The following is a 16,371-nucleotide window of genomic DNA, read 5'->3' as shown; positions in this document are numbered from 1 at the left end:
AATATCCTAATCTCATGGACAAGTTGATCTAGAAACTTTCTTCAAATAAAATTGGAAAAATTAGCAGATATATTCGGTGATTTCTTGGAAACCTTACCACTGCTGTATGTTGGCCTCAAGGGTACTTATTTAATCTTGTGAGAAGATAAAGTCTATTATTAAAATGACTTAAACATTTATTTTACGTTATGAAACTTAGTAAACTTTTCCCAATTTTTTGTGGAGTGTTAATTTTTTTTTAGCGATCCGCTCCGATTGTGCACGGGTTAACAAATTATACACCTCAAGAATCACTCTATTGATCCGTCCAGTAGTTCTAGAATTTATCGCGAACATACACACAAACTGACAGACGCGGCGGGGGACTCTGTTTTTGGTATCGTCTTGGGTCGTCCCATTCGTTTTTCGTCAAGTTCTTAAATTAGTCATATTCTGCTTTCGTCACTCATTCTACATTGAAAGCCACCGACGATTGTAACGAATGTAGAATGGGTGTCGAAAGCAGAATAGGACTAATTTAAGAACTTGACGATTAACGAATGGGACGGCCCAAGACGATACCCTGTTTTGTATAGGGAGACTTTTTTTGAAATGCCCATAAACTATAACCTTTCACTTTAAGAACTTGAATAGGACCCCTAGTTCACTCCCTACATCTGTTCAAAACTGTGCAATACCTTCGAAATCTTCCTACGCGTGCCAGGCCGACATAAATTTAAATAGATCATCGCCCGGAGTGTGTGCTTCGTAGTACATCCCACCCACGCTTTAAAACTTACGTGGCCTAAATCGGAAACTTAAACTTGACATTCACACTTTGCGTCAATAAATAAGGGGTTTCGCCCGACACAGTGAGTCTTTCCACTTTTCCTTTTATTCTATAAGCATTATGAAAGAAAATAATTATTTGAAAATCCTATTAAGGCCAACAAAGACTTAGTTTGCCCTCGATGTAGGAAAGGCACACAGCTGTGACTTTTTAAGGTTCCGTCTTAGAGCATTTAGTTACCTACTGGAGATGTCATCGCTGTCATTTTCTTTACGAAACAGTCTGCCGATGTTTGCGGGGGAGGGGACGTCAAATGTATTGATACTATTGATATATTTTTACATGATTTGTAGGTACGTAACGAACAAATAGCCATGCCAGTCCAAACAAAAGTTTTCACAATTGTACAAGTATTTCGGCAGGGGTAAGCTTTCAATGGCCACTCCAGACTCGTTATTAAATGCTCTAAGGGTAGCAAAAAGGTACAAAAGAACCCTTATGGTATGTGACTTTGTCTGTCTGTTACATTGCTAAATATCTCGAACTACTAAAGCTATCGATTTGGGAATAGTTATGATTTATGAATTACGCTAACCCAAACACATTAAAAGTTTAAAAATGATTTTATTTTAGTTTTATTAATTATGGAAAATGCCCAACATAAAGAGGAGGCCAAAATTTCCAAGTCTACTTACTAGACCGAGTGGGATATCATTTTAAAGAGCTCAAATTGAACATTACTTGATTTGTGAAGGAAAATGTGAAAAACAATACCATTTCGAAATCGGTTTACACGAGAAATAATTATCCCTGAAACACCAATATAAAAAATATGAGTTAAAAATATGAATTTATTAAGAAATAAATGAAATGAAATGAAATGAGGATGAAAAAAAAAAGAAAAAAAACGCCTTAGGTATTATTGTGTAAAAATAAGCAACTGTGTGGAATCACGAATGTAGTAAACTGCAGTTGTGTGGAATCTATATTGTATGGGAATCGCGAATAGGAAGAATTGCGTTTGTGTTGTCGATCGCATAATTCATACAAATTAGCCAATTTGCCGATAAATAACACACACACGCACACGCTTATTATACATGATTCTGGTCAAAAGTCTTTCGTGCATTAACACAGTCATGACAGTCCATGAGAAAATTTAAAGTTTGTACGGAACCCTCGGTGCGCGAGTTAAGCGAACTCGCACTTGGCCGGTTTTATTTTAAATTAGTGCTTGTCCCGGGTTCCTTGAAAGCTGTAAGAGACAGTGAGGACAAACGATAAAGTTTCAATTGGTATTAGTCTGTGCAAAAAGTTTCTATTAGTTTAGGCGGCAACTTTTATCATTGCCTACCCTTATTCGTTCAAAGTACTTATCGAAACTTTCTTGAAGGATTTTATTAGGGAAATGTTTAAATAATATCATTATTTCTCAAAAAAGTATATATAATTGGAGATTTTACGGTAGACAAAAAGTAAGTTGAGTATCTTCAGGTGAGACTGTTATTTGAATGAACCAAATCTAAGGCAAAATATTTTAGAGATAGAGATCTTTATTTGCATCCAATGTACATATTTATTTTTATATATGAGAGAACATACTCGGATAAAACCGAAAAGTATCCTTACCACGACTTTGAACACCCAAAGGATGACTCACGCTAGACCCGGTCGGGACCGGGCCGGAGCTTCCGGCGCTTCGTTTTCTATGGAGCTTTCGAGCTATTCGGTGGTGCTTACCACGTGATCACCATCCTTAAGGGCTGATTTAGACGGCGTGCGAACACGCATGCGATTAGTTACACTGCGGACTGTGGATTACGTCCAATTCAACCGACCAATCAAAACCCGCAAGGGTAAGAAACTCGCATGCGAGTTCTCACATCGTCTAAATCGGGCTTTACGCGGACTGCGATCAAGTTTATCTGCGATGCGGCCTCGAACATCGAAGTTGGCATATTGCGGGCATTTTTCTCTGTCACTCTAATTACGCCTTCATTGGAGTAAAAGAGAAAGATCCCCGCAATTTGCGAATTTCGGTTTACGCGGTATAGCCCCTCAGTGGCTATAGCGTAAATGAAGTCACGGCGCCTCAAAACAAAAAAATCCAAAAAACAAATCTTGAATGAAAACGCCTATTCACGAAGTGACCTGCTCAAAAATGCCCTTGACTGAAATGTTTACCAAATAAACGGGCAGACTAATCACAAATAATGTAAAGTCAAGTATCAAACGTTATCGGACCCGACTAGCAATGCACGCACGAGAACTTTCCAAAGTTGCGAAACTTTCCACATGAGAAATTCTCGGTAACTTCTGAGAATGTTCTCGAGAACGAGAATTTATTTATTTATCGTAGTTTATACCATGAATATTCACGATAGTTTAGGTGTAGTCCTTACCCCCAGAAAATTCCGACTATTGGTCGTCCGCTTCCGGTCAGAAAAATGTATGACGGCCCGGCCAAACGGTCAGACTTAGGTGGGGGGTGCTCGACCAAATGTCATAGAGGGATCCTGGCAGTTTTTGACGCCGCCATTTTTTCTCAATATGGCCGACTTTTTTTTTAACTTTTTTAATTTTGTCCTAGCGCGCTGAAATTTTGGTCACGGAATCTCGGGGTCCCCTAGATACTTATGAAAGAATTTTTTTTGGAAAAATGCTACAATTGCGTGAAAACTGTCCACTTTTATTTTGTATGGCAACTTTTAAACGGTGCGTGATAGGTGGGGGGTGCTCGACCAAATGTCATAGAGGGCCCCGAGACAAAACAATCTGCATTAAAAAAAATCAAAATGGCCGACTTTTTTTTAATTTTTTTCAAGTTGGTCCGAGCGCGCTGAGATTTGGCATGGCGGGAGATAGAGGCCTCTAGATTCTAATGACACAAAAAAAAATTTGGAAAATATTGTCGAAAGTCGAAATGTTCTCTGATATACAGTGAGAATTTAAGCAACTTATTGGTAAATTTATCACATCAACAAAATAGCTAACTGTAATAGACAATAATATATGCATAATAACATTTAGTTTTAAGTTATGCCTATTTAAACTTTATTTCAAGTATATTCTCTTGTTTAAACAATAATTTCCATGTTGCAGGAATGTTCTGAGAACATTCTCGAGAACGTTTCCGCTTTTTGGGAATGTTCTGCAATTTGTACATTGCTAGACCCGACCCTGACCTTCCCAATATCCCAATAAAACGACACGAGTATTGTACGACAAGATTCATCTCCGGTTTATGGATAGATTCCACTTGGCACGCTTAGCATGAAATATTTAATCGATGGACCCATGATACTCACGCTTATTGACACATTACACGATGACACGGCGCTCCTCTGAGCGTCCTCTGCCAATTCCAAGAAAAAACACCCTCTCAATAAAAACTGTTTAAATTTGTGTTTAAAGATATAACTTTCTGATATTGCTTTAAGTTCTACAGGAAGTTTGTTAAATAATTTAACGGCCCAGGCCCCTGTTTCACCAACGTGACAGGTGCGACGAATTGTAAAATCGCTGTTGCTGACGTCACAGGCATCCATGGGCTACGGTTACCGCTTACCATCGGGCGGGCCGTATTCCTGTTTGCCACCATCATTGTATTATTAAAAAAAACTTTATGATATCAGAAAAAAACAGATATTTCTCTTGCTAAGTTTATGACAATTGTCACAAGAAACACTACAATTGTCACGAAATTCCGACATATAACTCATTACCTGTCAAGAATTACGTACAATTCTTCTAAATCTTTGACAATTGTCAGAAACTTCGCAGGAGAAATATCTGTTTTTTTTCGATATAATAAAGTTTTTTTAAATAATACAATGATGGTGGCAAACAGGAATACGGCCCGCCCGATGGTAAGTGGTAATCGTAGCCCATGGATGCCTGTGACGTCAGCAACAGTGATTTTACAATTCGCCGCACCTGTCACCGATGTGAAATTGGGGCGTCCCAAGTAGCACAGATAGCTCTATAACTACTCACTTTTAGTTCTATCTAACGCTCTGTGCGTATTAAGACACTTATAACAGCACACTCATGGTCCTACAGCTGTATAACAGATTTCAGTGATATTTATATAGCTTAGGGCTGATTAAAAGCTGCATTACGGCTCTGAAAACTACCATTAATACGCAAAGAGTGATATAAAGGTATATTTGCTACGAACCTATACAGCTTTAAGGGTTATCAAATGCTTTAACCGTTATAAGGTCTGTTTAGTGGATAAAATTACGCCATGTGCTGTATAAGGAGGTAATTGTGGACTTTTATTACGTTGACTTATTAAGGGAGCACAAGTGAACTATTATAAAGCTAATAGACGTATAATGGAAAACATGTGGCACATTATACAGCTTTTCGCTTAACATGTTTACCGCTAAGCAGCTTTTATTACGCTGACTTTTAAGGGACCACGAGTGAACTAATATGAAGCCAATAGACGCATAATGGAATACCTGTGGCGCATAATACAGCTTATCGCTGAACGTGTTTACCGCTAAGCAGCTTTTATTACGCTGACTTTTTAAGGAAGCACGAATGAACTATTATGAAGCCAATAGACGTATAATGGAACATACGTGGCGCATAATACAGCTTATCGCTGAACATGTTTACCGCTAAGCAGCTTTTATTACGCTGACTTTTAAGGGAGCACGAGTGAACTAATATGAAGCCAATAGACCTATAAATGAAACATGTGGCGCATAATACTGCTTATCACTGAAGATGTTTACCGCTAAAGCAGCTTTTATTTTGCTGACTTATTATAAGGGAGAACGAGTGAACTGTTATGAAACCAATAGACGTATAATCGAACACATGTGGCGCATAATACGGCTTAGCGCTGAACATGTTTACCGCTAAGCAGCCTATTATACTACCATTGAGACTGTGCGTATAGCGGCTATTTAAACGCTCACAAGATACCTTATAACTGTTTAGAGGTTCACTAGTGTATCGAAAGAACGACTTGGACTTTATAGTGGTTCACTTAAGTATCTTAATCAGATATATAACAGTCGTATGCTGCATATTAGAATTTTAACGGTTCACGTTGCTTTTTAACATTGACCGCCATTTTATTGTATATAACCTACAAAATTTAAATTACTTTTCCAACTTTTAAGGGCAACAATAACGTTTTGTGCATGAGTTCTTAACCTAAATCATTAGTTTAGCACTTCCTATAACGTATTATTAACTTTTTATCTCATAATTCTGTCCAAACCACTAAAATACTTTTTACACAATAGCTTATTTATATCATTAATTTAAATAAATCCTGATTATTTTCGTGGCGCATTGAAATTTTCTTAGATAATGTATATATATAATGTCAATAAACTTGCATTCCCAAACATCTTTCTCACATTAATATATAAAAGATCATGTACTAACATTTAACTAAACACTTTAACAAAATGACTTATGGTGTTGTTGCGCTAAACGTTTTTGCTTCAATATAAATATGTTTTTTTAAGGCAGAGATGTAAAAGTATGTTAATAATTATCTTTTATTCAGCCCAACGTCAATGTTTCCCGGTATTAGGGCGCACATGTGACATATTAACTGAATAAAGGGTAACTGGTGGTCTCTTACCCAGTCAATATACACCTCTTATAACTCCTGTTACCCCTTATAATTCCATTAAATTGCTGCTACAATGCTCTTAAACAGCTATGTGAACGTAAGGCTGCATAATTTGTGCCCATTTAAGAGTTATAAAAGCTGAAAAGACGCTTATACAGCTATTATGCAGCTTTTATATTCCAGCTTCAAGCGTATTCGTACTTCATTATGCGGCTGCTATACAGCTAATCTGTGCTACTCGTACTTGGGGTGTCTTATACAGTGTTCCTCTATTTTTGATGATGGACGGAAATCACGGAAATTAACTTTTATATTTTTGGTGCGAGGCTAATATCGACATTGTACGACAAGATTGTTCATCTTGTCCGGTTTATGGATAGATTCCACTTGGCACGCTTAGTATGAAATATTTAATCGATGGACCCATGATACTCACGCTTATTGACACATTACACGATGACACGGCGCTCCTCTGAGCGTCCTCTGCCAATTCCAAGTAGCGTACTACTCAAAGAATCTTCATTATTTGAAAACTTAACTTTTTTCTTGTGACTAGACGTCGAGAGTTGTTGCCACGGGCGAGTTATCTCGTAATATTCGTCGTATTGATGTAAATGAGAACTGAGAGCCAACTAAGTAAAACTAGGAAAATAAATGAATACCTATGGAATGAGAAGGGCTGATGGCGGGCTCTTTATCATTTGTCACCACGCCTGTCATTCTAACAAGTACTTAAATGCGAACACATGACATTACAGGTGATAAAAACGCGACCATGGTACCCACCGCTGCAGAATGTATTCTTTTGACAGCGTTGCGTGGGTAAGTACACTAAGTACCTAAACTTTTGTTGTTATCAGTAGGTACCTAATGAAATAATTGGCTAAGGTATAATAATTATTAAATTATTTCCGAAAGCATTTTTGTGAAATTTGGAATTCTAATAATGTATAACTAAGAAAAGGATATTGGATTATCTTTTGTCCCGGAATCCACTCCCTTAAGGAGTGCGTGAAGGGGTTATAATTTAGTCCAATTAGTAACAAGAGGAAGGGGTGGGGGTGTTTAACAATGTCTACGCTGCAAAGCTAACAGGCAGAATTTAATCATAATCTTCCTCGCGTTGTTCCGGCATTTTGCCACGGCTCATGGGAGGCTGATGGGGTCCGCTTGGCAGAGTTTAATATTTGAATAAAAAAATTGTCCAAGCTGCAAAAGGAATAGAGAAATACAAACTAAGAGATAGGAAGATGATATCAGGAAAATAGCGGGTTCAACATGGACTCGAACAGCAAGGGATAGAATGGAATGGCAATGGAATGACAAGTTGAGGAATAACTACCGTTTGCCGAATTTAATAAATAAACAAATAATAATAATAGATAAACATGAATTAATATACATACATACATGTAAATATACATACTTATATTACATATATATAAGTATGTATATTTACATGTATGTATGTATGTATGTATGGTTTGTTATTTCCTATATGACGTACCTATATTTGTTGTTAAAGTAGCACCGCCCACAATTTCTCTGCTTTGCCTAAAGGTTGACTGGTAGAGAATGCCTTATGGTATTAAGTCCGCCTTTTGTACTGTAAGGTTTTTCTTTTGTGCAATAAATGTTAAATAAATAAATAAATAAATAAATTAGTATAACAGTTTATATAGTATATTAGTTAGAAAATTTTGTTAGTGATAATGAGTTCTTAGGCATACTTACAAAACTTTTGTTGTTTAAACTAAGATCAACACTAAAGGCTATGGCGGTCAGCATAATATAATCAGCGCGTGTCGATAACTTAGTATAGATTAGAGCACGCGATTCAGTTGAGATATTGTATGTGTCGCCGCAGATTAGACTTTTGATGTAAAGATAACAGGATGTATAAAACGCCTAGGTATGATTGAATAAATTAGTCTAAGATTACAGCTGGAAACAAATTATCGGACGCGGCTGACGGACGCGGCTCACAGCCGCGACTTATACCTATCTAGATAATGAATATACACTGAACTGTGCAAACTATTGGAGGTAAGCCGTGGACGTGACCTTGAGCCTTCGGACATCCGACAGAAATCTGGCGCGCTGGATGTTCCTGTCAGCCGAAAGCCACGTCCCGAACACTGTGCACACTTTTATGTCGCGCCCGTCAGCCGCGTCCGTCAGCCGCGTCCGATAATTTGTTTCCAGTTTACCAGTCAACGGAGTCTTTTACTCACGCTACCCAGTCCCTCTAAAAAGGCTATTTATTTTATTTATTTTATAGTCCAAGCAGATTTAATCATAAGCAGCGCAGAAGCTTCTCGTTTCTTGGTTCCACGTTGATGTCGCGATAACACTATCTATGTAAAGCAACGTTAAATAGAACGGTGACCTCTCGAATTTAATAGGTTTTATAATCTACATCCTGGTCGTTACTAGCGACCGGTTTTGCACGGGTACACGAAACCACAGAATAAATAATAGTACTAGGTACAGAAGACTCACTCTCTAACAAAACGCGTCTGTCACGATCAGCACAGATATGGCCGCTAGGTGGCGACAGCGCCACGCGCGGCTTATGGCAAACCCCAAAATTGGGGTTGAACGGATGGACTTTTAGCTACCTGTAGCAAAGCGACGAAATCGCGGAGTGAGCCACGCCTGACGAAACTTTAACAAATTACCTCACTACATAAACCTACCTCAAAAATCACTCTGTTGATAGGTACAATAGCATGAAAATACGTTGTGTAGTTTTCGAGTTTATCACGAACATACATACGCACAAACAGACGCGGCGCGGAACATTGTTTTATAAGGTGTTGTGATTGAAGAAATTCTGCAGTTGTTTTACGCGGGTTCTTGCAATAGTTTTGCAATTATAATCATAGTATTTATTCATGAACAATACAGGATCGTGTTTGAAAATACGTTTTACACACACACTAAAAACTAAACAATAACAAGTAAATCAACACTTGGGACTAAACAAAATCGAACATTTCATCTACAGTATAAAATCACCCTCTCAATAAATCTGTTTTAATTAGTGTTTAAAGATATTACTTTCTGAGATTGTTTTAAGAACAAACAGGAGCTGAGATTTAAATATTTTAGGTAAATATACCCGTCTCGCTAACGGAAGCGGCTCCTAAAGCTAGTGCGATAAGGACTAAGATATAAGTGCACAAGATTGTTCACTTGAGAATTACTAATAATCAAGATATCTATAAACTTGTTATTTATAAACGATGCTATAATAAGTTAACAAAGATCAGTTGGTACTTAGTAGATAAGGACAACCCGGCGGGAAATGATGACGCAACGCTGGTAAAGACGCGGACCGCAGTCGTCACAGTGACGCATAATAAAGTCACCCGGGATAAATGCGTCTCTTGTAGTGAATGTATGACTTGAAGATATCTTCGAAACGCAACATATTATGGGGCCCGATTCGGATTATGAAATAGACATCTATTATACATCACCAAGATACGATAACGATATGTTTAAGATTTAACCTGTCAAATATGACATTTGCGCGATTCTGGAGATACTCTTGAACGATTTCCACAGGATATGACTTAGAGATCTAATTCACATCTAATAGATATATTACACTATCTAACGTAAAAGTGACATTGGTTGCCCGAATTGCGCTGCAAAAGAGAACTAGTTGATATCTAAACTATAACGTATCTAGAATGGATCTAGTACGTGTCGTCTCTTGTGCATATCTTGAAGTTCGAATACGGCAGTATAAATATGTTATTTATAAACGATGCTATAATAAGTTAAAAAAGTTAAAAATAGTCTCGGGGGAGCCTGTTCCTCTAGAGACCGCGTCCCCAGGTGGCGGATAGGGGGTGCTCGTCCAGTGGTGCACACGTGCCACTGGAAGGGCTGGAGGGAAATAAAATACCTCCCGCGGACCATACAGGCCGAAGAGTATACTTCGTAAAAAAACTCCATCAGCTGGCTTCTCCGACGTATTCGGAGCAGAGGCAGCGGGTGGACTGGGCGCTTAGGCTGGAGCGGTCAGAAGACACGGCAGCGGAAGAACCCCGAGCGGGTCAACGGTGACGTTCACGGTCCTTCAGAAGGATCACAGCCTTGGCGTCAGGTGGCAACCGGCTGTAAAACCCAAAGCCACAAAACTTTCTCCTAGTCCGAAATATGAAAGCACAATCAAAGAAAAGGAATTTAAATGCTAGGGCGTCCCCCTCAAGCGACGGTCAGAGGTATTCAGCAGCAAAAAATGTTAGGGCGTCCCCCAGAAGCGACGAAATTAGACGAAACGCAACTAATATGCGTTTGGCAACCTGGAACCTTGGTTCTCTAACCGGACGCAGCCAAGAACTAGCAGAGGTATTACGCAGGCGCAACATAAATATATGCTGCATACAGGAAATAAAATGGAAAGGGTCCAAATCCAGGGACATCGGACAGGGCTACCAGCTTCTATACCACGGCACAAATAATACCCGGAATGGCGTCGGTATTGTCTTAGATGACCAACTGAAACAACGTGTCATATCCGTGGAGCGTTACAGTGACAGAGTAATGTCAGTAAAACTGGCTTTAGATAAACAACCTTGTCTAAATATTATTTTAATATACGCACCCCAGGCAGGCTGCACAAGCGAGGAGAAGAGCTGTTTTTGGCAAGAGCTACAGGATATCTTTCAGGGTATACCTACCACTGAGAACACAATTGTGGCGGGTGACTTAAACGGTCATGTGGGCAGTCACGCCCCCGTAGGATGTAAAGTCCATGGAAACTACGGCTATGGCACTGTTAATGCACAAGGGCAGAATATTCTGGAAATGGCAACCATCTTCGATATGCCAATAGTAAACACACACTTCAAGAAAAAAGACGAACACCTGATTACTTACAAGAGTGGCGTAAATGCGTCTCAAATCGACTACATCCTCTGTAATAATCTCATGCGCAAGTACTTCAAAGATTATAAGATTATTCCAGGGGAACCTCTTACCACACAACACCGACTATTAGTAGCGTGTCTAAAAATGCCATCGTGGAATAATAACTACAGAAAGAAAGCTACACCAAGAATAAAGTGGTACAATCTTCAAAAACCTCAAGGAAGAACGCTGGCTTCAAATGTAGCTGACTTTATGGAAACTCAAGTCCAAGTAACGAAAGATGTCAATACTGTATGGAACGAATTCCGAAACCACACAACAAACATAGCCAAGGAGGTACTTGGTACTAGCACGGGTAAACGAAAGCCTAATAAAGATCCCAACTGGTGGAACGAGGACGTAAAGTCTATTTTATTAGAGAAGAAGCTGTGTTTTAAGACCTGGCAAGCATCCAAAACCGAGGATGACCGTAAAAGGTATGATGAAGCAAAGAAACTTGCCAAAAAGATGGTTGCATGCTCGCGAGCAGCTGCCAGGGAGAACGAGTACAGTAAATTAGAAAAAGCTGATTCAGATAAAGAAATATTTAAAATAGCAAAATTTAGGAACAATCAAACTAAGGACATAAAACAAAATAAATACATAAGAAACTCCACAGGATCACTTCTGGCCTCTGATAAGGACATCAACGACAGATGGCACGAATACTACAACCACTTATTAAACGAGGAGTTTCCACAAGAACCCATGCCTAACCTGCCTCCAGTACACGGTGTAATAGAAATGATAACGCCAGAGGAAGTTAAAGCTGCCCTTAAAAAGATGAAAAACGGCAAAGCGACGGGCCCTGACGAAATACCATCGGAACTCCTAAAAATTTGTGGAAACGCAAGTTTAATATGGCTAACTAACCTGTTCAACCTCATACTTACAGAACGGATAATGCCTGATGGATGGCGACAGAGCAACTTAATTCCATTCTATAAAGGCAAGGGGGATGTGGCAGAATGTGGGAATTATCGTGCTATCAAGCTGACCTCACACGTATTAAAGATTTGGGAAAGCGTAGTAGCCAAACGATTGGAAAAATTAATTACAATTACGTCAAATCAATGCGGTTTCACCAGCGGAGTAGGCACAATAGACGCTATTCATACTATTAGAATACTACTTGAAAAATATAAAGGGCTAAAGAAAGACCTCCATCTAGTTTTTATAGACCTTGAAAAAGCATTCGACCGTGTCCCAAGAGAGCTCATTTGGCAAGCGTTACGAGCACAGCTAGTCCCTGAATATTACATCGCAATCCTAAAGGACATGTACCGTAATATCAAGACTAGAACTGTCTGCCCTGCTGGTGTTGGTGCGGAATTTGAGGTGAATGTCGGGGTCCACCAGGGCTCTACTCTTAGCCCACTACTATTCAACCTGGTAATGAACTATGTCACTGAAAACCTTCAAAAACCAGCCCCTTGGTCTCTTCTATACGCTGATGACATAGTTTTAATAGCGGAAACAGTTCAAGAGATCCAAACTGATTTAACTGCATGGTGCATAGCTTTGGAGCGCAGAGGGCTTCGAGTGAGTCGAACTAAAACTGAATACATGTACTGTAACTTCTCGGGAAAATCAGCATCAACTAACGTGCTGCACCAACCATATCTGGACAACACCCCCTTAAAACAAGTGGACCACTTTAAATATCTAGGATCTGTTGTAACATCTACAGGATCTATTGACAAAGATATAGAAAACCGCAAAACAGCTGCGTGGTTAAAGTGGAGATCTTTAACAGGGGTTCTCTGTGACGCGAAGATGCCTATAGAAATCAAAGGAAACATATATAAGAGAGCAGTCAGACCAGCTTTAATGTATGGATCCGAATGCTGGGCCACGCGAAAATCAGATGAACAAAAACTCCACGTCACAGAAATGAAGATGCTGCGGTGGTCTGGTGGTGTAACCATGAAAGATAGAGTCAGAAACGAATACATAAGGGGAACATTTAAAGTTGCATGTATTGCTGACAAGCTTCAAGAAAATCGCTTACGGTGGTACGGTCACGTCATGAGGCGAAGCAAAGAGCATATGACCAGAGCCGTCATGGAAATAGAACAACCTAAGTATGGCCCAGGACGACGACCGACTACCTGGATGGGGACCATTTCCAAAGACATGAAGACGACGGATTTAAAACCAGAAATGACACAAAAACGTCCAGAGTGGCGTTTTCGGACTAGGAGGGCCGACCCCAAGAGACATGGGAAATAGGCTCAGGAGAAGAAGAAGAAGAAGATGCTATAATAAGTTAACAAAGGATCAGTTGGTACTTAGTAGATAAGGACAACCCGGCGGGAAATGATGACGCAACGCTGGTAAAGACGCGGACCGCAGTCGTCACAGTGACGCATAATAAAGTCACCCTCTTGTAGTGAATGTATCTTTTGAAGATATCTTCGAAACGCAACATATTATGGGGCCCGATTCGGATTATGAAATAGACATCTATTATACATCACCAAGATACGATAACGATATGTTTAAGATTTAACCTGTCAAATATGACATTTGCGCGATTCTGGAGATACTCTTGAACGATTTCCACAGGATATGACTTAGAGATCTAATTCACATCTAATAGATATATTACACTATCTAACGTAAAAGTGACATTGGTTGCCCGAATTGCGCTGCAAAAGAGAACTAGTTGATATCTAAACTATAACGTATCTAGAATGGATCTAGTACGTGTCGTCTCTTGTGCATATCTTGAAGTTCGAATACGGCAGTATACGTTATAGTTTAGATATCAACTAGTTCTCTTAAAATTTTGCAGCGCAATTCGGGCAACCAATGTCACTTTTACGTTAGATAGAGTAATATATCTATTAGACGTGAATTAGATCTCTAAGTCATATCCTGTGGAAATCATTCAAGAGTATCTCCAGAATCGCGCAAATGTCAAATTTGACAGGTTAGATCTTAAACATATCGTTATCGTATCTTGGTGATGTCTAAAAGATATCTAATAGATGTCTATTTCAAACTCCGAATCGGGCCCAGAGTCACATACCCACGAAAAGCTGTTATTTCTACAAATGAAATAGTTGACGATGTCCGCTAAGTCCAACTCCCACTTTTACTTCTGCCTTATACTTATAACATATCTAGAGTAATTATTCCCTACCAGCCTTACTACAAAAATTATCAACTATACGAAGTCTTCTCAGACAACAGAGATACATACCTATATTGTCCTTATTAAATTCCTAGTTTTATTGTTATGATTTCCTATATTTCTAGTTACCTATAGGTAATTGTGATTTTTATTGTTCTGAATATAGAAGCATCTTGTATACATAAAAATGGATCTGATTTTTATGTAAATATCTTTCCATTATTATACTTAATATACGATGCCGATACTCTTTCATTCTTTTCCATTTCATCGAGTCCATGCGTATAAATTCCTCATAGCTGCTATTATAACCGAAGCTACAGTACCTATTATGTTTTGGACTTTTAAACCCATTTGTACCCAGGGTTGTTAGTTTTAATTTAGTATTATTTATAAATGTATTTAGTTCATAAGTTATGAAGGCCCACTTGCACCATTCCGCTAACCCGGGATTAATCAGTTAAACCGTTAACCTAATGTCAAATTGTACTGGTAACCATGGTAACGCCAGGTTTAACCGGTTCACCCCGGGTTAGTGGAATGGTGCAAGTGGGCCTTATTTGTCTTTCTACTGTCTTTTTCCTATGAAATAAAATTTGAATTTTTGTACTGTATTTTTGATAAAAGTTAAATAAAGTTTGTACATTACGACACAAGTGCGAAAAGTAGGAAATTCGCAGCGAGTGATGATAAATTGAAACACGACCGAAAAGGGTCAAGGGTAGGTATATGATCACGCGCCATGTTGCGGAATTTCACTGGAGCTCATTCTCGTACTGTACTGAATCGTTACCCTATACATGAAAATAACAGCGCCTTCTTGACAATGATCATATAAGCATTACGGTTGGTTAGGCGTACATTTGAATTGTCTTGATAGATACTTGTACCAAAGACATATATAACTTCGTATAAGATGAATAAAGTCTAAGACAAAACGTGCCTCGGAAATCAAGAAAAAGTCATTCTCGGATAAGCGCGCGCATAGGCTCGGCTAGATGGCGTGACGACACCGTTTCATATTTAACAATTTTAACACATAGATATCAGATAATGAACATGGGTCAAAATGATATAAAAATAATAAAATAATTTATCCATATATACCTACACATTTTTTTGATAATTTTATACATCTTTATTTTGAGTTTTAGTCGTGTGTCGATAGATGGCAGTCATTTTACAGTGACTACAAAATTTACTACTATGACAGGACCCCTCTATACTCGTACTATCTATTCTCTTTGCTTGTGCGAATGGTGTAAGGTGACTTACCTTTACTTCAGGCGCTGCCGCCTGGGAACTGCGGCTGAGAACCGAACACTCGTGATCCGCTCAATGCTTGTCGCACTTCACTGAAACAATACAAAATATTATTAGACTAGCTGTTGCCCGCGACTTCGTCCGCGTGGAATCTTATCTTCAACATTTTACATCTTTAGTACCTATAATTTTCATATCCAAGCAATGTTGAAATTAAGTACTTTTCTTTTTTAGCAAGTTGTATGAAGTTTTAAGTCAAGTGGGTTTTGATGTTGGTTTGCTGAAATTACTTTTCTTGTATTCTCATAATACCTACCTATGCCTTATACAAAGATTCAAGTTCCGCATTCCGCACTCACAAAATATCTGATCTCCATACAAACTTTCAACCCCTTTCTCACCACCTTGGGGGATGATTTTCAAAAATGCTTGAATTAGTTTTCATGTTTTTTTAATTTATTACCTTTTTTTCCAAAAAGTTAAAGTTCCTAGCTTAAAATTTAATTTACACCCCAAGACGAATTTTCATCCCCTTTTTAGCCCCCTTAGGGATTGAATTTCCAAAAACGTTGCAATTACTTTTTTTTGTAATCGGCTATTATGTCTTTCTAAGAAGTTTCAAAGCATTTGTAATGGATTCAAACTTTGAACCCCATTTTAACCCTGTTA

At 38.7% G+C, this 16,371-nt stretch overlaps 1 protein-coding gene across 1 annotated transcript in view; it reads right to left on the bottom strand.

The window, feature by feature from the left end:
- The window catches only part of LOC134671778 (adipokinetic hormone/corazonin-related peptide receptor variant I-like), a 78,184-nt gene extending 62,385 nt beyond the window's left edge, over positions 1–15,799 (bottom strand). The window contains exon 1 of the mRNA XM_063529609.1: positions 15,715–15,799. The gene's annotated coding sequence lies outside the window, so the exon portion shown is untranslated. The remainder of the gene's footprint in view (positions 1–15,714) is intronic.
- Between the last annotated feature and the right edge of the window lie 572 nt (positions 15,800–16,371).

Source organism: Cydia fagiglandana, chromosome 16 (genome assembly GCF_963556715.1).
Source record: "Cydia fagiglandana chromosome 16, ilCydFagi1.1, whole genome shotgun sequence".
NCBI lineage: Eukaryota > Metazoa > Arthropoda > Insecta > Lepidoptera > Tortricidae > Cydia > Cydia fagiglandana.
Note: the sequence above shows the minus strand (reverse complement) of the source record. Positions and strands in the feature narration are given on the sequence as shown.